The sequence below is a fragment of the Pseudorca crassidens genome, unplaced genomic scaffold (assembly GCF_039906515.1).
Source record: "Pseudorca crassidens isolate mPseCra1 unplaced genomic scaffold, mPseCra1.hap1 Scaffold_46, whole genome shotgun sequence".
In the NCBI taxonomy this organism is placed as follows: domain Eukaryota; kingdom Metazoa; phylum Chordata; class Mammalia; order Artiodactyla; family Delphinidae; genus Pseudorca; species Pseudorca crassidens.
The window spans coordinates 467,756-493,367 of NW_027136299.1; positions in this window are offsets into that span (position 1 = coordinate 467,756).

The window sequence follows — 25,612 nt, forward strand, 5'->3', positions numbered from 1 at the left end:
TGTCTAATTTCACGTGCTCCTAGGGTCCCGCATGCAGAGGTTCCACACCCGGCACTTCAGACCAGATTTCCTAGTGCAGAATGGCTGGGTCGACACCTCAGCTCCTGGGGCCCAGTGCAGACTCCGCGATATAGAGCCTGAGCTGCAGCCAACCTGGCCCTCGAGAGCTCCGCCCCCTCCCTCCCACTGACTCTGACAGGATCTCTACACAGCAGCCCAGCCCACAGCCCACGGGGTAGTGCATGCTCTCACCTCTCCATTCTCTGATCAAAATATAAAGTTTCCTTTGCTTGTGAACCAAACTCAGTCTCGATCTGTTGGCCCCAATGACACTGGGCAGGGGGACACTTGTTGGGGTCCACTCTGGAGGATCAGTAACAGAAATTGAGACTATTGTAACCTCAATGAACAGATGTGTGAGCCAAACTGTAGTTAACATAGAACAGTGTATAAGGCTCGGGTAAAATAAGATGTTTCTAACACTTCCATTTGATATTTCCATCACTTTATTATAAGCAAGTTCAGTGAAAAGGTTTGTCTTATTTGTCAGGTCAATATTAGAGAAACGAAGTGATTTCTTTCCAAGGATGTACATCTAATAATCTTGGTTAAAGCTTCAATCTTGTTTTAAATGCTTTTCCATTGAAAATGATACCTCTCTTTCAGCTCCCCCATTTCTGAGAAGTATAAAATCTTATAATTTATTATTACCAAAGGGGAAAGGTGGGAGGAGGGATAAATTAACAGTTTGGGATTAACACATACACACTGCTATGTATAAAATAGATCATCAACAAGGAACTACTGTATAGCACAGGGAACTACACTCAACATTTTGCAATAACCTATAAGGGGAAATAATCTGAAAAAGAATAGATATTTTTATTGACATCATCTATCAATGACAGTTAAAGTGTAACCTAAGGGAAGCTGGTGGTGAGTGCTTCTGACCCTGAAGACTTCAATCATCTAAAGTTTGGACTCTGCCTACTTCCCAAGGCCCTTAATGAACATATGTGTAGCCGTAGCTTAAAAAATTCCCCAGTTTGGGTTTCGGGGAGACACTGATTTTGAAAAAGCCCTGGTGTTCTCCTTACATGAATGGGACTCTTCCTACTGCTAAAACATGTCTGTCACACCCAGAGGATGGTATACCGTCTGATCGGGAAGAGTTTGGAAAAGGCATCTCATCTCCTCATCTCCTGGTGCTCGGGTTCACCCCTCCAGCGTCTTTACTAACAGTCTCCCCACTTGGAGATGTCAGCACTGTCAACATCCTGTTGCGTACAGTTTGGAATTTGTCCAGAGGATGAAGCAGAAGGATGAGGAACAATGAGAGACAAGTCCTAGGTGTTCAGACAGGCACATGTCACTCTAATTTCCAATCAGGAAGACGAATTGACCAAAGGCTAGGGTTGCCCATGGAAACAGTATAGGGCTTGAGGAAATCCCGCTGCTTTGTGGCCAGTTCCCATAAACACAAGTTGAACAATGGAACTCAGGGGCAGTAAAATTCACAAAACTGCAGAGTTGAAAATATCCATCACTGAAAAATGTCTTGAGGAAAGTCAGAGAAAAGGACTTGTAAGCAAGGGAGAATGGCAGGAAAGGGATTTGAGGAGGTAGAAAGGACTCGCCATTAAGCACAAGAAAAGGAGCTGAACATTGCCAACATTGCAGTTGGCCAAAAAGGGTGTATGCGTTTTTTTCTGTATATATTCAAGAAAAGGGCATACACTTTTTTAGCCAACCAAACAGGTGGGCACTGGAAGTCAATACTACAAAAGATATCACTTCGCATCAGTCAGAAGAGCCATCCTCATAAAGCGTAAACAACAGAAATGCAGGACAGGGCAAGGAGAAGAGGGAGCCCTGTGAGACTTATAGTGGAAATGTATATTGCCAACGGACATTCTGGAGAAGTGTATTGTGTTTACTAAAGCATCTAAAAAATGAGCTACAGAGCATAGGGCACTTGCACTCATGGGCGTATATCTTGAGAAAAACAAAAATCGAGAGGACACAGGCACCCCAATGTTTACCCCCTCTCTGTTTAAAAGATCCTCAACTAGGATATAACTTAAATGTCTCTGGAGGGAAAAAATGGGTAGAGATGTGGTACTTAGGTAGAGTGGAATATTATTCAGCCTGGAAATCAATGAAATATGGCCAGTTGTAACAACTCCGGAGGAGTTACGTATGATCTTTCTAAGTGACAGAATTCAAAAAGAAAAAGACACATATCATAAGATATCACTTAAAGGTGGAATCCAAAATGGCTACACATGAAATAAATTACAAAACAAAAACATAGTCAAATATGTAGAAAACACGCATAAGGCTGCTAAACGGGAAAGGTGGGGAGGGGTGAGGCATCACCCAGGAGGTTGAAATTAGCAAAGATACCATTCCAAATACCAAACTGATAATCAACAAGGCCTACACGGTAGCTAAAAGAACTGCACTCAGCACACTCAAGTCACCGGAAAAGAATATATACGACTGGTAAGAATCTGAAAAAGAATTTACTGATGTCTCTCTGTACGTGAATCAAGTGGATGTACAGCAGCAAGAAACAGAGCTTTGAAAATCAGCTGTAACCAATATAGTAATAAATTGAAAAAAATAAACGACAGAGAGACAGAGAAAACCTCTTACAACTTTTCCTCAGGGCCGGTGATGCAACATGGATTGAACACATCTAGACCCACAGCAGGATGAGACATAAGGCTGGAAACTGTTTGCGCTAAGAGAAATGTGAGGTTGGGTGAGGAAATGCACACCCTTTAAAGTAATACTACCTGGTACCCATTCAATGGGTCCCAAATATGCAGGTTCAAGGGATCTTCCTACAGCTAAAACATGCATGGAAAACCCAGAGGACTGTACACCATGTGATCGGGAGATGTGTCTAAAATGCAGCTCATTTATCCTCTCCTGGTGCTCCTGTTCACCATTCCAGCCACGTTACTTAGAATCTCCCCACTTGGAGAATCAGCACATTTCAACTTCTGTTTCACACATTTTGCAAATTGTGAGGAGGATGAACGGGGAACCAATGAGAGAATAGTTGTAGGGGTTTGGACGGGCACATATCACTCTAATTTCCCATTAAGAATAAGAATTGAAAAAAGGCTCAGCCCGCCTCGCCCGAGCCAAAATAGGGCCTGAAGCAATCCTGCGGGTTTGAGGCCAGCTCACAAAAGAGCAACTTAAAAAATGGAGCTCAGGGTCACTGCAATTCACAAACCTGCAGAGTTATAAATGAAAACTAACGTCCAAAAATATGTTGAGGTAAGGCAAAGAAGAGGATCTGAATGCAAGACAGAATTGCAAGAAACAGATTTCAAGAGATAGATTGGACTCGTCTTTAAAGCACATGAAAAGCGGCAGAATTTCGACAATGATGCAGTTGGCCCAAAAGGGCGTATGCGTTTTTTCCTGATTATATCCAGGAAAAAACGCATACGCACTTTATGGGCAACGAAGCAAGCAAGCAATGCAAATGTGCACAACAAAGAAGTCTCATTTCCCACTGGTCAAAAGGGCCATCCTAAAAAATTGTAAAAACCAGAAATGCAGGACAGGCCATGGAGAACAGGGAGCCTTTATACGCTGATGGGCAGTGTGTGAACTGCCGAGAGCCACTCTGGAGAAGTGTATGGTGGTTCCTAAATCATCTAAAAAACAGAGCTACAGAGCATAGGACACTTCCAATCATGGGAGTATATCTAGGGAAATCTAAAAATTAACAAGACACAAGCACACCACAGTTTAGGGCTACTCTGTTTACAAGAACCTCAACTTCAGTATACCTTAAATATCCCAGGAAAGAGAACAATGGATAAAGAAGATGTGGTACTTATGTACAATGGAATATCTCTTCACCATGAAATCAATGTAATAAGGCTAGTAGAAGGATAAAGAGTGGATTTAGGTCCGATAATACTACTTGAAATAAGTCAAACAGAAAAAGAAACATATCATAAGATATCACTTATAGAGGGAGGGTAAATATGGCTGCACAAGAAATGAATTACAGAACAGAACAGTGTCTCACATTTAGAAAACACACTTATTTCAGCTTAAGGGGAAAGGAGAGGTGGGGTGATGCATAAAACCAGAGTTTGAAATTAGCACAGATACCGTTCAATAAACCAAATAGATATTAGACAAGATCTACACCTTGCTCAATGAACTGGCCTCAACACACCCTATACACCGCAGAGAAATATATCTGAGTAATAAGAATCTTAAAACCCATGTATTGATATATCTCCATAAGGGAATCAAGTGTGTGCAGAGTGGCACAAACACAGCAGTGAAAATGAGCTAAACCCCATTATAGAAATAAATTTTAAAAACAAAACGCAGAAACAATGAAAGAGAGAAAAATTCTTACAAAATTCGCTCAGGGGCTGTGATGCAACCTGGATTGACCACATATAAACCCACAGCTGGATAAGACATAAGGCTGGACACTTGGGGCTGAGAGGATTGATGAGCTTTGGTGAGCAACTGCCAAAAGTTTAATGCAATACTTCATGCTACTCATTCCAAGGGTCCCAACACTCCAGGTTGAAGGGAATCTTCCTACAGCTAAACCATGCTTGGGAAACCCAGCGACTGGTATACCATATGATCGGGAAAGGTTTCTAAAACGCACCTCATTTTTCCTCTCCTGGGGCTCCGGATCGACATTCCAGCCGCTTTACCAAAAATATCCCCACATGGAGAGTCAATGCCTTTAAGTTCTGGTATCGCACAGTCTGCAGTTAGTGCGGAGGATGAATGGGAATAGGGGGAACCAGTGAGAAACTAGCTGTAGCGGTTTCAATGGGCACATGTCACTCTAAATTCACATCAGTAAGAAGAATAAACCAAAGGCACAGCAAGGTGCCCCAGAAGAAGAATAGGGCCTGAAGGAATCCTGTGGTTATGAGGCAAGATCACAAAAATAAGAGCTGAAAAATGGAGCTAAGGGCCACTGCAATTCAAAAACCTGCAGAGTTATAAAGGCCAACTATTTTCAAAAAATATATTGAGGTAAGGCTATGAAGAGGCATTGAAAGCAAGGCAGAATTGCAGGAAAACGATTTCAGGAGGTAGACTGGAATTGCATTTAAAGCATAGGAAAAGAGGCAGAACGTCCACAATGATGCACTTGGCCAAAAAGGGCGTATGCCTTTTTTCCTGAATTTATTCAGGAAAAAAGGCATACGCCCTTTTTGGCCAACCAAGCAAGCTTGCAAAGGAAATCTGCACTACAATGAAGTCTCACTTCCCCCTGGTCAAAAGGGCCATCTGAAAAAAGTGTAAAATCCAGAAAGGCAGGACAGGCCATGGAGAACAGGGAGCCTTGTTATGCTGATGGGCGGGATGTGTATGGTGTTTCCTGAAACATCTAAAAAACAAAGCAACAGAGCCTAGGGCACTTCCACTTATGGTCCTATAGCTTAGGGAAATTAAAATCAAAAAGACACAGCCACCCCAAAATTTGGGACGCCTCTGTTTACAAGAACCTCGTTAACCGTACAAGTTCAATATCAAAGAAAGTGAAAAATGGATAAAGAACTTGTGGTACTTACGTACAATGCAGTATCACTCAGTAATGAAATCTATGTCATCAGGCCCATAGCAGCATAATGAGTGGATTCAGGTACGATGATTCTAACTGAAATAAGACACACAGAAAAAGAAACATCATAAGATATCACTAATACACGGAATGTAAACTTGGCTACACAGGAACTGAATTACAGAACAGAACAGGGTCTCAAATTTAGAAAACCAACTTATGCTTGCTTAAGGGGAAAGGTGAGTTGGGGTGCTGCATAAAACCAGAGATTGAAATGAACACAGATAAAGTTCCTTAAGCCAAATATGGAATAGACAAGAGCTACTCCTTGCTCAACGAAATGGACTCAACACCCCATATTAAACGCCTAAGAATGTACCTAACTAGTAAGTATCTTAAAACCTATGGATTGCTATGTCTCCAAAAGAGAATCAAGCATGTGTACAGGGGCATAAACGCAGCAGTGATAGGATTGGAGAGGTTCAGTGAGCAAATGAAGACCCTTTGAAGTCATATTGCATGGTACCAATTCCACGGGTCTCAACTCTCCAGGTTTAAGGTATTCTTCCTTCAGCTAAAACATGCATGTGGAACCCAGAGTATGATCAACCGTGTGAACGGGAGACATGTTCAAATATGTCTCAGTTTTCCTACCCTGGTACTCGGGTGCAACATTCCAGACGCTTTACTAACACTCTCCCCACTTGGAGAGTCAGCGCCTTTAAACTCCTGTTTGGCCCAGTTTGCAATTTCTGCGGAAGATGAACAGGAATAGCGAGAACCAATGAGAGACTAGCTGGAGGTGTCTGGACGGGCAAATTTAACTCTCATTTCCCACCAGGAAGAGGAAATAACCAAAGGCTCAGCATGCCGTGCCGGAACCAGATTAGGGCCTGAAGCAATCCTGCGGTGTTGCAGCCAGCTCACAAGAAAGCGAGTTGAAGAAAGGAGCTCAGGGGCACTGTAATTCACAAAACTGCAGAGTTATAAATGACAGCTATCGTCCAAAAATATACTGAAGTAAGGCTGCCAAGAGGACTTGAAAGCGGGGCAGAATTGCAGGAAACCGATTTCAGGAGGTAGACTGGAATTGCATTGAAAGCATAGGAAAAGAGGCAGAACGTCCACAATGATGCACTTGGCCAAAAAGGGCGTATGCGTTTTTTCCTGAATATATTCAGGAAAAAACATATACGCACTTTTTGGCCAACCAAGCAAGCTTGCAAAGGAAATCTGCACTACAATGAAGTCTCACTTCCCCCCGGTCAAAAGGGCCATCTGAAAAAAGTGTAAAATCCAGAAAGGCAGGACAGGCCATGGAGAACTGGGAGCCTTGTTATGCTGATGGGCGGGATGTAAATTGCCAACAGCCACTCGGGAGAAGTGTATGGTGTTTCCTGAAACATCTAAAAAACAAAGAAACAGAGCCTAGGGCACTTCCACTTATGGTCCTATAGCTTAGGGAAATTAAAATCAAAAAGACACAGCCACCCCAAAGTTTGGGACGCCTCTGTTTACAAGAACCTCGTTTACAGTACAAGTTCAACATTGCAGAAAGTGAAAAATGGATAAAGAAGTTGTGGTATTTACTTACAAAGCAATATCACTCAGCAATGAAATCTATGTCATCAGGCCCTTAGCAGCACAATGAGTGGATTCAGGTATGATGATTCTAACTGAAATAAGTCACACAGAAAAAGAAACATCATAAGATATCAGTAATACACGGAATGTAAACTTGGCTCCACAGGAACTGAATTACAGAACAGAACAGGGTCTCAAATTAAGAAAACCAACTTATGCTTGCTTAAGGGTAAAGGTGAGTTGGGGTGCTGCATAAGACCAGAGATTGAAATGAGCACAGATAAAGTTCCTTAAGCCAAATATGGAATAGACAAGAGCTACTCCTTGCTCAACGAAATGGACTCAACACCGTATATTAAATGCCTAAGAATGTACCTGACTAGTAAGTATCTTAAAACCTATGGATTGCTATGTCTCCGAAAGAGAATCAAGCATGTGTACAGGGGCATAAACGCAGCAGTGATAGGATTGGAGAGGTTCGGTGAGCAAATGAAGACCCTTTGAAGTCATATTGCATGGTACCCATTCCACGGGTTTCAACTACCCAGGTTTAAGGTATTCTTCCTTCAGCTAAAACATGCATGTGGAACCTAGAGTATGATCAACCAGGTGATCGGGAGACGTGTTCAAATATGTCTCAGTTTTCGTACCCTGGTACTCGGGTGCAACATTCCAGACGCTTTACTAACACTCTCCCGACTTGGAGAGTCAGTCCCTTTAACCTCCTGTTTGGCCCAGTTTGCAATTTCTGCGGAAGATGAACAGGAATAGCGAGAACCAATGAGAGACTAGCTGGAGGTGTCTGGACGGGCAAATTTAACTCTCATTTCCCACCAGGAAGAGGAATTAACCAAAGGCTCAGCGTGCCGTGCCGGAACAAGATTAGGGCCTGAAGCCATCCTGCGGTGTTGCGGCCAGGTCACAAGAAAGCGAGTTGAAGAAAGGAGCTCAGGGGCACTGTAATTCACAAACCTGCAGAGTTATAAATGACAGCTATCGTCCAAAAATATACTGAAGTAAGGCTGCCAAGAGGACTTGAAAGCGGGGCAGAATTGCAGGAAACCGATTTCAGGAGGTAGACTGGAATTGCATTGAAAGCATAGGAAAAGAGGCAGAACGTCCACAATGATGCACTTGGCCAAAAAGGGCGTATGCGTTTTTTCCTGAATATATTCAGGAAAAAAGGCATACGCCCTCTTTGGCCAACCAAGCAAACTTGCAAAGGAAATCTGCACTACAATGAAGTCTCACTTCCCCCCGGTCAAAAGGGCCATCTGAAAAAAGTGTAAAATCCAGAAAGGCAGGACAGGCCATGGAGAACTGGGAGCCTTGTTATGCTGATGGGCGGGATGTAAATTGCCAACAGACACTGGGGAGAAGTGTATGGTGTTTCCTGAAACATCTAAAAAACAAAGAAACAGAGCCTAGGGCACTTCCACTTATGGTCCTATAGCTTAGGGAAATTAAAATCAAAAAGACACAGCCACCGCAATGTTTGGGACGCCTCTGTTTACAAGAACCTCGTTTACAGTACAAGTTCAACATTGCAGAAAGTGAAAAATGGATAAAGAAGTTGTGGTATTTACTTACAAAGCAATATCACTCAGCAATGAAATCTATGTCATCAGGCCCTTAGCAGCACAATGAGTGGATTCAGGTATGATGATTCTAACTGAAATAAGTCACACAGAAAAAGAAACATCATAAGATATCAGTAATACACGGAATGTAAACTTGGCTACACAGGAACTGAATTACAGAACAGAACAGGGTCTCAAATTTAGAAAACCAACTTATGCTTGCTTAAGGGTAAAGGTGAGTTGGGGTGCTGCATAAAACCAGAGATTGAAATGAGCACAGATAAAGTTCCTTAAGCCAAATATGGAATAGACAAGAGCTACTCCTTGCTCAACGAAATGGACTCAACACCGCATATTAAACGCCTAAGAATGTACCTGACTAGTAAGTATCTTAAAACCTATGGATTGCTATGTCTCCGAAAGAGAATCAAGCATGTGTACAGGGGCATAAACGCAGCAGTGATAGGATTGGAGAGGTTCGGTGAGCAAATGAAGACCCTTTGAAGTCATATTGCATGGTACCCATTCCACGGGTTTCAACTACCCAGGTTTAAGGTATTCTTCCTTCAGCTAAAACATGCATGTGGAACCTAGAGTATGATCAACCATGTGATCGGGAGACGTGTTCAAATATGTCTCAGTTTTCGTACCCTGGTACTCGGGTGCAACATTCCAGACGCTTTACTAACACCCTCCCGACTTGGAGAGTCAGTCCCTTTAACCTCCTGTTTGGCCCAGTTTGCAATTTCTGCGGAAGATGAACAGGAATAGCGAGAACCAATGAGAGACTAGCTGGAGGTGTCTGGACGGGCAAATTTAACTCTCATTTCCCACCAGGAAGAGGAATTAACCAAAGGCTCAGCGTGCCCTGCCGGAACCAGATTAGGGCCTGAAGCCATCCTGCGGTGTTGCGGCCAGCTCAAAAGAAAGCGAGTTGAAGAAAGGAGCTCAGGGGCACTGTAATTCACAAACCTGCAGAGTTATAAATGACAGCTATCGTCCAAAAATATACTGAAGTAAGGCTGCCAAGAGGACTTGAAAGCGGGGCAGAATTGCAGGAAACCGATTTCAGGAGGTAGACTGGAATTGCATTGAAAGCATAGGAAAAGAGGCAGAACGTCCACAATGATGCACTTGGCCAAAAAGGGCGTATGCATTTTTTCCTGAATATATTCAGGAAAAAACGCATACGCCCTTTTTGGCCAACCAAGCAAGCTTGCAAAGGAAATCTGCACTACAATGAAGTCTCACTTCCCCCCGGTCAAAAGGGCCATCTGAAAAAAGTGTAAAATCCAGAAAGGCAGGACAGGCCATGGAGAACTGGGAGCCTTGTTATGCTGATGGGCGGGATGTAAATTGCCAACAGACACTCGGGAGAAGTGTATGGTGTTTCCTGAAACATCTAAAAAACAAAGCAACAGAGCCTAGGGCACTTCCACTTATGGTCCTATAGCTTAGGAAAATTAAAATCAAAAAGACACAGCCACCCCAAAGTTTGGGACGCCTCTGTTTACAAGAACCTCGTTTACAGTACAAGTTCAACATCGCAGAAAGTGAAAAATGGATAAAGAAGTTGTGGTATTTACTTACAAAGCAATATCACTCAGCAATGAAATCTATGTCATCAGGCCCTTAGCAGCACAATGAGTGGATTCAGGTATGATGATTCTAACTGAAATAAGTCACACAGAAAAAGAAACATCATAAGATATCAGTAATACACGGAATGTAAACTTGGCTACACAGGAACTGAATTACAGAACAGAACAGGGTCTCAAATTTAGAAAACCAACTTATGCTTGCTTAAGGGTAAAGGTGAGTTGGGGTGCTGCATAAAACCAGAGATTGAAATGAGCACAGATAAAGTTCCTTAAGCCAAATATGGAATAGACAAGAGCTACTCCTTGCTCAACGAAATGGACTCAACACCGCATATTAAACGCCTAAGAATGTACCTGACTAGTAAGTATCTTAAAACCTATGGATTGCTATGTCTCCGAAAGAGAATCAAGCATGTGTACAGGGGCATAAACGCAGCAGTGATAGGATTGGAGAGGTTCGGTGAGCAAATGAAGACCCTTTGAAGTCATATTGCATGGTACCCATTCCACGGGTTTCAACTACCCAGGTTTAAGGTATTCTTCCTTCAGCTAAAACATGCATGTGGAACCTAGAGTATGATCAACCATGTGATCGGGAGACGTGTTCAAATATGTCTCAGTTTTCGTACCCTGGTACTCGGGTGCAACATTCCAGACGCTTTACTAACACCCTCCCGACTTGGAGAGTCAGTCCCTTTAACCTCCTGTTTGGCCCAGTTTGCAATTTCTGCGGAAGATGAACAGGAATAGCGAGAACCAATGAGAGACTAGCTGGAGGTGTCTGGACGGGCAAATTTAACTCTCATTTCCCACCAGGAAGAGGAATTAACCAAAGGCTCAGCGTGCCCTGCCGGAACCAGATTAGGGCCTGAAGCCATCCTGCGGTGTTGCGGCCAGCTCAAAAGAAAGCGAGTTGAAGAAAGGAGCTCAGGGGCACTGTAATTCACAAACCTGCAGAGTTATAAATGACAGCTATCGTCCAAAAATATACTGAAGTAAGGCTGCCAAGAGGACTTGAAAGCGGGACAGAATTGCAGGAAACCGATTTCAGGAGGTAGACTGGAATTGCATTGAAAGCATAGGAAAAGAGGCAGAACGTCCACAATGATGCACTTGGCCAAAAAGGGCGTATGCGTTTTTTCCTGAATATATTCAGGAAAAAACGCATACGCCCTTTTTGGCCAACCAAGCAAGCTTGCAAAGGAAATCTGCACTACAATGAAGTCTCACTTCCCCCCGGTCAAAAGGGCCATCTGAAAAAAGTGTAAAATCCAGAAAGGCAGGACAGGCCATGGAGAACTGGGAGCCTTGTTATGCTGATGGGCGGGATGTAAATTGCCAACAGACACTCGGGAGAAGTGTATGGTGTTTCCTGAAACATCTAAAAAACAAAGCAACAGAGCCTAGGGCACTTCCACTTATGGTCCTATAGCTTAGGAAAATTAAAATCAAAAAGACACAGCCACCCCAAAGTTTGGGACGCCTCTGTTTACAAGAACCTCGTTTACAGTACAAGTTCAACATCGCAGAAAGTGAAAAATGGATAAAGAAGTTGTGGTATTTACTTACAAAGCAATATCACTCAGCAATGAAATCTATGTCATCAGGCCCTTAGCAGCACAATGAGTGGATTCAGGTATGATGATTCTAACTGAAATAAGTCACACAGAAAAAGAAACATCATAAGATATCAGTAATACACGGAATGTAAACTTGGCTACACAGGAACTGAATTACAGAACAGAACAGGGTCTCAAATTTAGAAAACCAACTTATGCTTGCTTAAGGGGAAAGGTGAGTTGGGGTGCTGCATAAAACCAGAGATTGAAATGAACACAGATAAAGTTCCTTAAGCCAAATATGGAATAGACAAGAGCTACTCCTTGCTCAACGAAATGGACTCAACACCGCATATTAAATGCCTAAGAATGTACCTGACTAGTAAGTATCTTAAAACCTATGGATTGCTATGTCTCCGAAAGAGAATCAAGCATGTGTACAGGGGCATAAACGCAGCAGTGATAGGATTGGAGAGGTTTGGTGAGCAAATGAAGACCCTTTGAAGTCATATTGCATGGTACCCATTCCACGGGTTTCAACTACCCAGGTTTAAGGTATTCTTCCTTCAGCTAAAACATGCATGTGGAACCTAAAGTATGATCAACCATGTGATCGGGAGACGTGTTCAAATATGTCTCAGTTTTCGTACCCTGGTACTCGGGTGCAACATTCCAGACGCTTTACTAACACCCTCCCGACTTGGAGAGTCAGTCCCTTTAACCTCCTGTTTGGCCCAGTTTGCAATTTCTGCGGAAGATGAACAGGAATAGCGAGAACCAATGAGAGACTAGCTGGAGGTGTCTGGACGGGCAAATTTAACTCTCATTTCCCACCAGGAAGAGGAATTAACCAAAGGCTCAGCGTGCCGTGCCGGAACCAGATTAGGGCCTGAAGCCATCCTGCGGTGTTGCGGCCAGCTCAAAAGAAAGCGAGTTGAAGAAAGGAGCTCAGGGGCACTGTAATTCACAAACCTGCAGAGTTATAAATGACAGCTATCGTCCAAAAATATACTGAAGTAAGGCTGCCAAGAGGACTTGAAAGCGGGGCAGAATTGCAGGAAACCGATTTCAGGAGGTAGACTGGAATTGCATTGAAAGCATAGGAAAAGAGGCAGAACGTCCACAATGATGCACTTGGCCAAAAAGGGCGTATGCGTTTTTTCCTGAATATATTCAGGAAAAAACGCATACGCCCTTTTTGGCCAACCAAGCAAGCTTGCAAAGGAAATCTGCACTACAATGAAGTCTCACTTCCCCCCGGTCAAAAGGGCCATCTGAAAAAAGTGTAAAATCCAGAAAGGCAGGACAGGCCATGGAGAACTGGGAGCCTTGTTATGCTGATGGGCGGGATGTAAATTGCCAACAGACACTCGGGAGAAGTGTATGGTGTTTCCTGAAACATCTAAAAAACAAAGCAACAGAGCCTAGGGCACTTCCACTTATGGTCCTATAGCTTAGGGAAATTAAAATCAAAAAGACACAGCCACCCCAAAGTTTGGGACGCCTCTGTTTACAAGAACCTCATTTACAGTACAAGTTCAACATCGCAGAAAGTGAAAAATGGATAAAGAAGTTGTGGTATTTACTTACAAAGCAATATCACTCAGCAATGAAATCTATGTCATCAGGCCCTTAGCAGCACAATGAGTGGATTCAGGTATGATGATTCTAACTGAAATAAGTCACACAGAAAAAGAAACATCATAAGATATCAGTAATACACGGAATGTAAACTTGGCTACACAGGAACTGAATTACAGAACAGAACAGGGTCTCAAATTTGGAAAACCAACTTATGCTTGCTTAAGGGGAAAGGTGAGTTGGGGTGCTGCATAAAACCAGAGATTGAAATGAACACAGATAAAGTTCCTTAAGCCAAATATGGAATAGACAAGAGCTACTCCTTGCTCAACGAAATGGACTCAACACCGCATATTAAATGCCTAAGAATGTACCTGACTAGTAAGTATCTTAAAACCTATGGATTGCTATGTCTCCGAAAGAGAATCAAGCATGTGTACAGGGGCATAAACGCAGCAGTGATAGGATTGGAGAGGTTCGGTGAGCAAATGAAGACCCTTTGAAGTCATATTGCATGGTACCCATTCCACGGGTTTCAACTACCCAGGTTTAAGGTATTCTTCCTTCAGCTAAAACATGAATGTGGAACCTAAAGTATGATCAACCATGTGATCGGGAGACGTGTTCAAATATGTCTCAGTTTTCGTACCCTGGTACTCGGGTGCAACATTCCAGACGCTTTACTAACACCCTCCCGACTTGGAGAGTCAGTCCCTTTAACCTCCTGTTTGGCCCAGTTTGCAATTTCTGCGGAAGATGAACAGGAATAGCGAGAACCAATGAGAGACTAGCTGGAGGTGTCTGGACGGGCAAATTTAACTCTCATTTCCCACCAGGAAGAGGAATTAACCAAAGGCTCAGCGTGCCGTGCCGGAACCAGATTAGGGCCTGAAGCCATCCTGCGGTGTTGCGGCCAGCTCAAAAGAAAGCGAGTTGAAGAAAGGAGCTCAGGGGCACTGTAATTCACAAACCTGCAGAGTTATAAATGACAGCTATCGTCCAAAAATATACTGAAGTAAGGCTGCCAAGAGGACTTGAAAGCGGGGCAGAATTGCAGGAAACCGATTTCAGGAGGTAGACTGGAATTGCATTGAAAGCATAGGAAAAGAGGCAGAACGTCCACAATGATGCACTTGGCCAAAAAGGGCGTATGCGTTTTTTCCTGAATATATTCAGGAAAAAACGCATACGCCCTTTTTGGCCAACCAAGCAAGCTTGCAAAGGAAATCTGCACTACAATGAAGTCTCACTTCCCCCCGGTCAAAAGGGCCATCTGAAAAAAGTGTAAAATCCAGAAAGGCAGGACAGGCCATGGAGAACTGGGAGCCTTGTTATGCTGATGGGCGGGATGTAAATTGCCAACAGACACTCGGGAGAAGTGTATGGTGTTTCCTGAAACATCTAAAAAACAAAGCAACAGAGCCTAGGGCACTTCCACTTATGGTCCTATAGCTTAGGGAAATTAAAATCAAAAAGACACAGCCACCCCAAAGTTTGGGACGCCTCTGTTTACAAGAACCTCGTTTACAGTACAAGTTCAACATCGCAGAAAGTGAAAAATGGATAAAGAAGTTGTGGTATTTACTTACAAAGCAATATCACTCAGCAATGAAATCTATGTCATCAGGCCCTTAGCAGCACAATGAGTGGATTCAGGTATGATGATTCTAACTGAAATAAGTCACACAGAAAAAGAAACATCATAAGATATCAGTAATACACGGAATGTAAACTTGGCTACACAGGAACTGAATTACAAAACAGAACAGGGTCTCAAATTTAGAAAACCAACTTATGCTTGCTTAAGGGTAAAGGTGAGTTGGGGTGCTGCATAAAACCAGAGATTGAAATGAGCACAGATAAAGTTCCTTAAGCCAAATATGGAATAGACAAGAGCTACTCCTTGCTCAACGAAATGGACTCAACACCGCATATTAAATGCCTAAGAATGTACCTGACTAGTAAGTATCTTAAAACCTATGGATTGCTATGTCTCCGAAAGAGAATCAAGCATGTGTACAGGGGCATAAACGCAGCAGTGATAGGATTGGAGAGGTTCGGTGAGCAAATGAAGACCCTTTGAAGTCATATTGCATGGTACCCATTCCACGGGTTTCAACTACCCAGGTTTAAGGTATTCTTCCTTCAGCTAAAACATGCATGTGGAACCTAGAGTATGATCAACCATGTGATCGGGAGACGTGTTCAAATATGTCTCAGTTTTCGTACCCTGGTACTCGGGTGCAACATTCCAGACGCTTTACTAACACCCTCCCGACTTGGAGAGTCAGTCCCTTTAACCTCCTGTTTGGCCCAGTTTGCAATTTCTGCGGAAGATGAACAGGAATAGCGAGAACCAATGAGAGACTAGCTGGAGGTGTCTGGACGGGCAAATTTAACTCTCATTTCCCACCAGGAAGAGGAATTAACCAAAGGCTCAGCGTGCCGTGCCGGAACCAGATTAGGGCCTGAAGCCATCCTGCGGTGTTGCGGCCAGCTCAAAAGAAAGCGAGTTGAAGAAAGGAGCTCAGGGGCACTGTAATTCACAAACCTGCAGAGTTATAAATGACAGCTATCGTCCAAAAATATACTGAAGTAAGGCTGCCAAGAGGACTTGAAAGCGGGGCAGAATTGCAGGAAACCGATTTCAGGAGGTAGACTGGAATTGCATTGAAAGCATAGGAAAAGAGGCAGAACGTCCACAATGATGCACTTGGCCAAAAAGGGCGTATGCGTTTTTTCCTGAATATATTCAGGAAAAAACGCATACACCCTTTTTGGCCAACCAAGCAAGCTTGCAAAGGAAATCTGCACTACAATGAAGTCTCACTTCCCCCCGGTCAAAAGGGCCATCTGAAAAAAGTGTAAAATCCAGAAAGACAGGACACGCAATGGAGAACTGGGAGCCTTGTTATGCTGATGGGCGGGATGTAAATTGCCAACAGACACTCGGGAGAAGTGTATGGTGTTTCCTGAAACATCTAAAAAACAAAGCAACAGAGCCTAGGGCACTTCCACTTATGGTCCTATAGCTTAGGAAAATTAAAATCAAAAAGACACAGCCACCCCAAAGTTTGGGACGCCTCTGTTTACAAGAACCTCGTTTACAGTACAAGTTCAACATCGCAGAAAGTGAAAAATGGATAAAGAAGTTGTGGTATTTACTTACAAAGCAATATCACTCAGCAATGAAATCTATGTCATCAGGCCCTTAGCAGCACAATGAGTGGATTCAGGTATGATGATTCTAACTGAAATAAGTCACACAGAAAAAGAAACATCATAAGATATCAGTAATACACGGAATGTAAACTTGGCTACACAGGAACTGAATTACAGAACAGAACAGGGTCTCAAATTTAGAAAACCAACTTATGCTTGCTTAAGGGTAAAGGTGAGTTGGGGTGCTGCATAAAACCAGAGATTGAAATGAGCACAGATAAAGTTCCTTAAGCCAAATATGGAATAGACAAGAGCTACTCCTTGCTCAACGAAATGGACTCAACACCGCATATTAAACGCCTAAGAATGTACCTGACTAGTAAGTATCTTAAAACCTATGGATTGCTATGTCTCCGAAAGAGAATCAAGCATGTGTACAGGGGCATAAACGCAGCAGTGATAGGATTGGAGAGGTTCGGTGAGCAAATGAAGACCCTTTGAAGTCATATTGCATGGTACCCATTCCACGGGTTTCAACTACCCAGGTTTAAGGTATTCTTCCTTCAGCTAAAACATGCATGTGGAACCTAGAGTATGATCAACCATGTGATCGGGAGACGTGTTCAAATATGTCTCAGTTTTCGTACCCTGGTACTCGGGTGCAACATTCCAGACGCTTTACTAACACCCTCCCGACTTGGAGAGTCAGTCCCTTTAACCTCCTGTTTGGCCCAGTTTGCAATTTCTGCGGAAGATGAACAGGAATAGCGAGAACCAATGAGAGACTAGCTGGAGGTGTCTGGACGGGCAAATTTAACTCTCATTTCCCACCAGGAAGAGGAATTAACCAAAGGCTCAGCGTGCCCTGCCGGAACCAGATTAGGGCCTGAAGCCATCCTGCGGTGTTGCGGCCAGCTCAAAAGAAAGCGAGTTGAAGAAAGGAGCTCAGGGGCACTGTAATTCACAAACCTGCAGAGTTATAAATGACAGCTATCGTCCAAAAATATACTGAAGTAAGGCTGCCAAGAGGACTTGAAAGCGGGACAGAATTGCAGGAAACCGATTTCAGGAGGTAGACTGGAATTGCATTGAAAGCATAGGAAAAGAGGCAGAACGTCCACAATGATGCACTTGGCCAAAAAGGGCGTATGCGTTTTTTCCTGAATATATTCAGGAAAAAACGCATACGCCCTTTTTGGCCAACCAAGCAAGCTTGCAAAGGAAATCTGCACTACAATGAAGTCTCACTTCCCCCCGGTCAAAAGGGCCATCTGAAAAAAGTGTAAAATCCAGAAAGGCAGGACAGGCCATGGAGAACTGGGAGCCTTGTTATGCTGATGGGCGGGATGTAAATTGCCAACAGACACTCGGGAGAAGTGTATGGTGTTTCCTGAAACATCTAAAAAACAAAGCAACAGAGCCTAGGGCACTTCCACTTATGGTCCTATAGCTTAGGAAAATTAAAATCAAAAAGACACAGCCACCCCAAAGTTTGGGACGCCTCTGTTTACAAGAACCTCGTTTACAGTACAAGTTCAACATCGCAGAAAGTGAAAAATGGATAAAGAAGTTGTGGTATTTACTTACAAAGCAATATCACTCAGCAATGAAATCTATGTCATCAGGCCCTTAGCAGCACAATGAGTGGATTCAGGTATGATGATTCTAACTGAAATAAGTCACACAGAAAAAGAAACATCATAAGATATCAGTAATACACGGAATGTAAACTTGGCTACACAGGAACTGAATTACAGAACAGAACAGGGTCTCAAATTTAGAAAACCAACTTATGCTTGCTTAAGGGGAAAGGTGAGTTGGGGTGCTGCATAAAACCAGAGATTGAAATGAACACAGATAAAGTTCCTTAAGCCAAATATGGAATAGACAAGAGCTACTCCTTGCTCAACGAAATGGACTCAACACCGCATATTAAATGCCTAAGAATGTACCTGACTAGTAAGTATCTTAAAACCTATGGATTGCTATGTCTCCGAAAGAGAATCAAGCATGTGTACAGGGGCATAAACGCAGCAGTGATAGGATTGGAGAGGTTTGGTGAGCAAATGAAGACCCTTTGAAGTCATATTGCATGGTACCCATTCCACGGGTTTCAACTACCCAGGTTTAAGGTATTCTTCCTTCAGCTAAAACATGCATGTGGAACCTAGAGTATGATCAACCATGTGATCGGGAGACGTGTTCAAATATGTCTCAGTTTTCGTACCCTGGTACTCGGGTGCAACATTCCAGACGCTTTACTAACACCCTCCCGACTTGGAGAGTCAGTCCCTTTAACCTCCTGTTTGGCCCAGTTTGCAATTTCTGCGGAAGATGAACAGGAATAGCGAGAACCAATGAGAGACTAGCTGGAGGTGTCTGGACGGGCAAATTTAACTCTCATTTCCCACCAGGAAGAGGAATTAACCAAAGGCTCAGCGTGCCGTGCCGGAACCAGATTAGGGCCTGAAGCCATCCTGCGGTGTTGCGGCCAGCTCAAAAGAAAGCGAGTTGAAGAAAGGAGCTCAGGGGCACTGTAATTCACAAACCTGCAGAGTTATAAATGACAGCTATCGTCCAAAAATATACTGAAGTAAGGCTGCCAAGAGGACTTGAAAGCGGGGCAGAATTGCAGGAAACCGATTTCAGGAGGTAGACTGGAATTGCATTGAAAGCATAGGAAAAGAGGCAGAACGTCCACAATGATGCACTTGGCCAAAAAGGGCGTATGCGTTTTTTCCTGAATATATTCAGGAAAAAACGCATACGCCCTTTTTGGCCAACCAAGCAAGCTTGCAAAGGAAATCTGCACTACAATGAAGTCTCACTTCCCCCCGGTCAAAAGGGCCATCTGAAAAAAGTGTAAAATCCAGAAAGGCAGGACAGGCCATGGAGAACTGGGAGCCTTGTTATGCTGATGGGCGGGATGTAAATTGCCAACAGACACTCGGGAGAAGTGTATGGTGTTTCCTGAAACATCTAAAAAACAAAGCAACAGAGCCTAGGGCACTTCCACTTATGGTCCTATAGCTTAGGGAAATTAAAATCAAAAAGACACAGCCACCCCAAAGTTTGGGACGCCTCTGTTTACAAGAACCTCGTTTACAGTACAAGTTCAACATCGCAGAAAGTGAAAAATGGATAAAGAAGTTGTGGTATTTACTTACAAAGCAATATCACTCAGCAATGAAATCTATGTCATCAGGCCCTTAGCAGCACAATGAGTGGATTCAGGTATGATGATTCTAACTGAAATAAGTCACACAGAAAAAGAAACATCATAAGATATCAGTAATACACGGAATGTAAACTTGGCTACACAGGAACTGAATTACAGAACAGAACAGGGTCTCAAATTTGGAAAACCAACTTATGCTTGCTTAAGGGGAAAGGTGAGTTGGGGTGCTGCATAAAACCAGAGATTGAAATGAACACAGATAAAGTTCCTTAAGCCAAATATGGAATAGACAAGAGCTACTCCTTGCTCAACGAAATGGACTCAACACCGCATATTAAATGCCTAAGAATGTACCTGACTAGTAAGTATCTTAAAACCTATGGATTGCTATGTCTCCGAAAGAGAATCAAGCATGTGTACAGGGGCATAAACGCAGCAGTGATAGGATTGGAGAGGTTCGGTGAGCAAATGAAGACCCTTTGAAGTCATATTGCATGGTACCCATTCCACGGGTTTCAACTACCCAGGTTTAAGGTATTCTTCCTTCAGCTAAAACATGAATGTGGAACCTAAAGTATGATCAACCATGTGATCGGGAGACGTGTTCAAATATGTCTCAGTTTTCGTACCCTGGTACTCGGGTGCAACATTCCAGACGCTTTACTAACACCCTCCCGACTTGGAGAGTCAGTCCCTTTAACCTCCTGTTTGGCCCAGTTTGCAATTTCTGCGGAAGATGAACAGGAATAGCGAGAACCAATGAGAGACTAGCTGGAGGTGTCTGGACGGGCAAATTTAACTCTCATTTCCCACCAGGAAGAGGAATTAACCAAAGGCTCAGCGTGCCGTGCCGGAACCAGATTAGGGCCTGAAGCCATCCTGCGGTGTTGCGGCCAGCTCAAAAGAAAGCGAGTTGAAGAAAGGAGCTCAGGGGCACTGTAATTCACAAACCTGCAGAGTTATAAATGACAGCTATCGTCCAAAAATATACTGAAGTAAGGCTGCCAAGAGGACTTGAAAGCGGGGCAGAATTGCAGGAAACCGATTTCAGGAGGTAGACTGGAATTGCATTGAAAGCATAGGAAAAGAGGCAGAACGTCCACAATGATGCACTTGGCCAAAAAGGGCGTATGCGTTTTTTCCTGAATATATTCAGGAAAAAACGCATACGCCCTTTTTGGCCAACCAAGCAAGCTTGCAAAGGAAATCTGCACTACAATGAAGTCTCACTTCCCCCCGGTCAAAAGGGCCATCTGAAAAAAGTGTAAAATCCAGAAAGGCAGGACAGGCCATGGAGAACTGGGAGCCTTGTTATGCTGATGGGCGGGATGTAAATTGCCAACAGACACTCGGGAGAAGTGTATGGTGTTTCCTGAAACATCTAAAAAACAAAGCAACAGAGCCTAGGGCACTTCCACTTATGGTCCTATAGCTTAGGGAAATTAAAATCAAAAAGACACAGCCACCCCAAAGTTTGGGACGCCTCTGTTTACAAGAACCTCATTTACAGTACAAGTTCAACATCGCAGAAAGTGAAAAATGGATAAAGAAGTTGTGGTATTTACTTACAAAGCAATATCACTCAGCAATGAAATCTATGTCATCAGGCCCTTAGCAGCACAATGAGTGGATTCAGGTATGATGATTCTAACTGAAATAAGTCACACAGAAAAAGAAACATCATAAGATATCAGTAATACACGGAATGTAAACTTGGCTACACAGGAACTGAATTACAGAACAGAACAGGGTCTCAAATTTGGAAAACCAACTTATGCTTGCTTAAGGGGAAAGGTGAGTTGGGGTGCTGCATAAAACCAGAGATTGAAATGAACACAGATAAAGTTCCTTAAGCCAAATATGGAATAGACAAGAGCTACTCCTTGCTCAACGAAATGGACTCAACACCGCATATTAAATGCCTAAGAATGTACCTGACTAGTAAGTATCTTAAAACCTATGGATTGCTATGTCTCCGAAAGAGAATCAAGCATGTGTACAGGGGCATAAACGCAGCAGTGATAGGATTGGAGAGGTTCGGTGAGCAAATGAAGACCCTTTGAAGTCATATTGCATGGTACCCATTCCACGGGTTTCAACTACCCAGGTTTAAGGTATTCTTCCTTCAGCTAAAACATGAATGTGGAACCTAAAGTATGATCAACCATGTGATCGGGAGACGTGTTCAAATATGTCTCAGTTTTCGTACCCTGGTACTCGGGTGCAACATTCCAGACGCTTTACTAACACCCTCCCGACTTGGAGAGTCAGTCCCTTTAACCTCCTGTTTGGCCCAGTTTGCAATTTCTGCGGAAGATGAACAGGAATAGCGAGAACCAATGAGAGACTAGCTGGAGGTGTCTGGACGGGCAAATTTAACTCTCATTTCCCACCAGGAAGAGGAATTAACCAAAGGCTCAGCGTGCCGTGCCGGAACCAGATTAGGGCCTGAAGCCATCCTGCGGTGTTGCGGCCAGCTCAAAAGAAAGCGAGTTGAAGAAAGGAGCTCAGGGGCACTGTAATTCACAAACCTGCAGAGTTATAAATGACAGCTATCGTCCAAAAATATACTGAAGTAAGGCTGCCAAGAGGACTTGAAAGCGGGGCAGAATTGCAGGAAACCGATTTCAGGAGGTAGACTGGAATTGCATTGAAAGCATAGGAAAAGAGGCAGAACGTCCACAATGATGCACTTGGCCAAAAAGGGCGTATGCGTTTTTTCCTGAATATATTCAGGAAAAAACGCATACGCCCTTTTTGGCCAACCAAGCAAGCTTGCAAAGGAAATCTGCACTACAATGAAGTCTCACTTCCCCCCGGTCAAAAGGGCCATCTGAAAAAAGTGTAAAATCCAGAAAGGCAGGACAGGCCATGGAGAACTGGGAGCCTTGTTATGCTGATGGGCGGGATGTAAATTGCCAACAGACACTCGGGAGAAGTGTATGGTGTTTCCTGAAACATCTAAAAAACAAAGCAACAGAGCCTAGGGCACTTCCACTTATGGTCCTATAGCTTAGGGAAATTAAAATCAAAAAGACACAGCCACCCCAAAGTTTGGGACGCCTCTGTTTACAAGAACCTCGTTTACAGTACAAGTTCAACATCGCAGAAAGTGAAAAATGGATAAAGAAGTTGTGGTATTTACTTACAAAGCAATATCACTCAGCAATGAAATCTATGTCATCAGGCCCTTAGCAGCACAATGAGTGGATTCAGGTATGATGATTCTAACTGAAATAAGTCACACAGAAAAAGAAACATCATAAGATATCAGTAATACACGGAATGTAAACTTGGCTACACAGGAACTGAATTACAAAACAGAACAGGGTCTCAAATTTAGAAAACCAACTTATGCTTGCTTAAGGGTAAAGGTGAGTTGGGGTGCTGCATAAAACCAGAGATTGAAATGAGCACAGATAAAGTTCCTTAAGCCAAATATGGAATAGACAAGAGCTACTCCTTGCTCAACGAAATGGACTCAACACCGCATATTAAATGCCTAAGAATGTACCTGACTAGTAAGTATCTTAAAACCTATGGATTGCTATGTCTCCGAAAGAGAATCAAGCATGTGTACAGGGGCATAAACGCAGCAGTGATAGGATTGGAGAGGTTCGGTGAGCAAATGAAGACCCTTTGAAGTCATATTGCATGGTACCCATTCCACGGGTTTCAACTACCCAGGTTTAAGGTATTCTTCCTTCAGCTAAAACATGCATGTGGAACCTAGAGTATGATCAACCATGTGATCGGGAGACGTGTTCAAATATGTCTCAGTTTTCGTACCCTGGTACTCGGGTGCAACATTCCAGACGCTTTACTAACACCCTCCCGACTTGGAGAGTCAGTCCCTTTAACCTCCTGTTTGGCCCAGTTTGCAATTTCTGCGGAAGATGAACAGGAATAGCGAGAACCAATGAGAGACTAGCTGGAGGTGTCTGGACGGGCAAATTTAACTCTCATTTCCCACCAGGAAGAGGAATTAACCAAAGGCTCAGCGTGCCGTGCCGGAACCAGATTAGGGCCTGAAGCCATCCTGCGGTGTTGCGGCCAGCTCAAAAGAAAGCGAGTTGAAGAAAGGAGCTCAGGGGCACTGTAATTCACAAACCTGCAGAGTTATAAATGACAGCTATCGTCCAAAAATATACTGAAGTAAGGCTGCCAAGAGGACTTGAAAGCGGGGCAGAATTGCAGGAAACCGATTTCAGGAGGTAGACTGGAATTGCATTGAAAGCATAGGAAAAGAGGCAGAACGTCCACAATGATGCACTTGGCCAAAAAGGGCGTATGCGTTTTTTCCTGAATATATTCAGGAAAAAACGCATACACCCTTTTTGGCCAACCAAGCAAGCTTGCAAAGGAAATCTGCACTACAATGAAGTCTCACTTCCCCCCGGTCAAAAGGGCCATCTGAAAAAAGTGTAAAATCCAGAAAGACAGGACACGCAATGGAGAACTGGGAGCCTTGTTATGCTGATGGGCGGGATGTAAATTGCCAACAGACACTCGGGAGAAGTGTATGGTGTTTCCTGAAACATCTAAAAAACAAAGCAACAGAGCCTAGGGCACTTCCACTTATGGTCCTATAGCTTAGGGAAATTAAAATCAAAAAGACACAGCCACCGCAATGTTTGGGACGCCTCTGTTTACAAGAACCTCGTTTACAGTACAAGTTCAACATTGCAGAAAGTGAAAAATGGATAAAGAAGTTGTGGTATTTACTTACAAAGCAATATCACTCAGCAATGAAATCTATGTCATCAGGCCCTTAGCAGCACAATGAGTGGATTCAGGTATGATGATTCTAACTGAAATAAGTCACACAGAAAAAGAAACATCATAAGATATCAGTAATACACGGAATGTAAACTTGGCTACACAGGAACTGAATTACAGAACAGAACAGGGTCTCAAATTTAGAAAACCAACTTATGCTTGCTTAAGGGTAAAGGTGAGTTGGGGTGCTGCATAAAACCAGAGATTGAAATGAGCACAGATAAAGTTCCTTAAGCCAAATATGGAATAGACAAGAGCTACTCCTTGCTCAACGAAATGGACTCAACACCGCATATTAAACGCCTAAGAATGTACCTGACTAGTAAGTATCTTAAAACCTATGGATTGCTATGTCTCCGAAAGAGAATCAAGCATGTGTACAGGGGCATAAACGCAGCAGTGATAGGATTGGAGAGGTTCGGTGAGCAAATGAAGACCCTTTGAAGTCATATTGCATGGTACCCATTCCACGGGTTTCAACTACCCAGGTTTAAGGTATTCTTCCTTCAGCTAAAACATGCATGTGGAACCTAGAGTATGATCAACCATGTGATCGGGAGACGTGTTCAAATATGTCTCAGTTTTCGTACCCTGGTACTCGGGTGCAACATTCCAGACGCTTTACTAACACCCTCCCGACTTGGAGAGTCAGTCCCTTTAACCTCCTGTTTGGCCCAGTTTGCAATTTCTGCGGAAGATGAACAGGAATAGCGAGAACCAATGAGAGACTAGCTGGAGGTGTCTGGACGGGCAAATTTAACTCTCATTTCCCACCAGGAAGAGGAATTAACCAAAGGCTCAGCGTGCCCTGCCGGAACCAGATTAGGGCCTGAAGCCATCCTGCGGTGTTGCGGCCAGCTCAAAAGAAAGCGAGTTGAAGAAAGGAGCTCAGGGGCACTGTAATTCACAAACCTGCAGAGTTATAAATGACAGCTATCGTCCAAAAATATACTGAAGTAAGGCTGCCAAGAGGACTTGAAAGCGGGGCAGAATTGCAGGAAACCGATTTC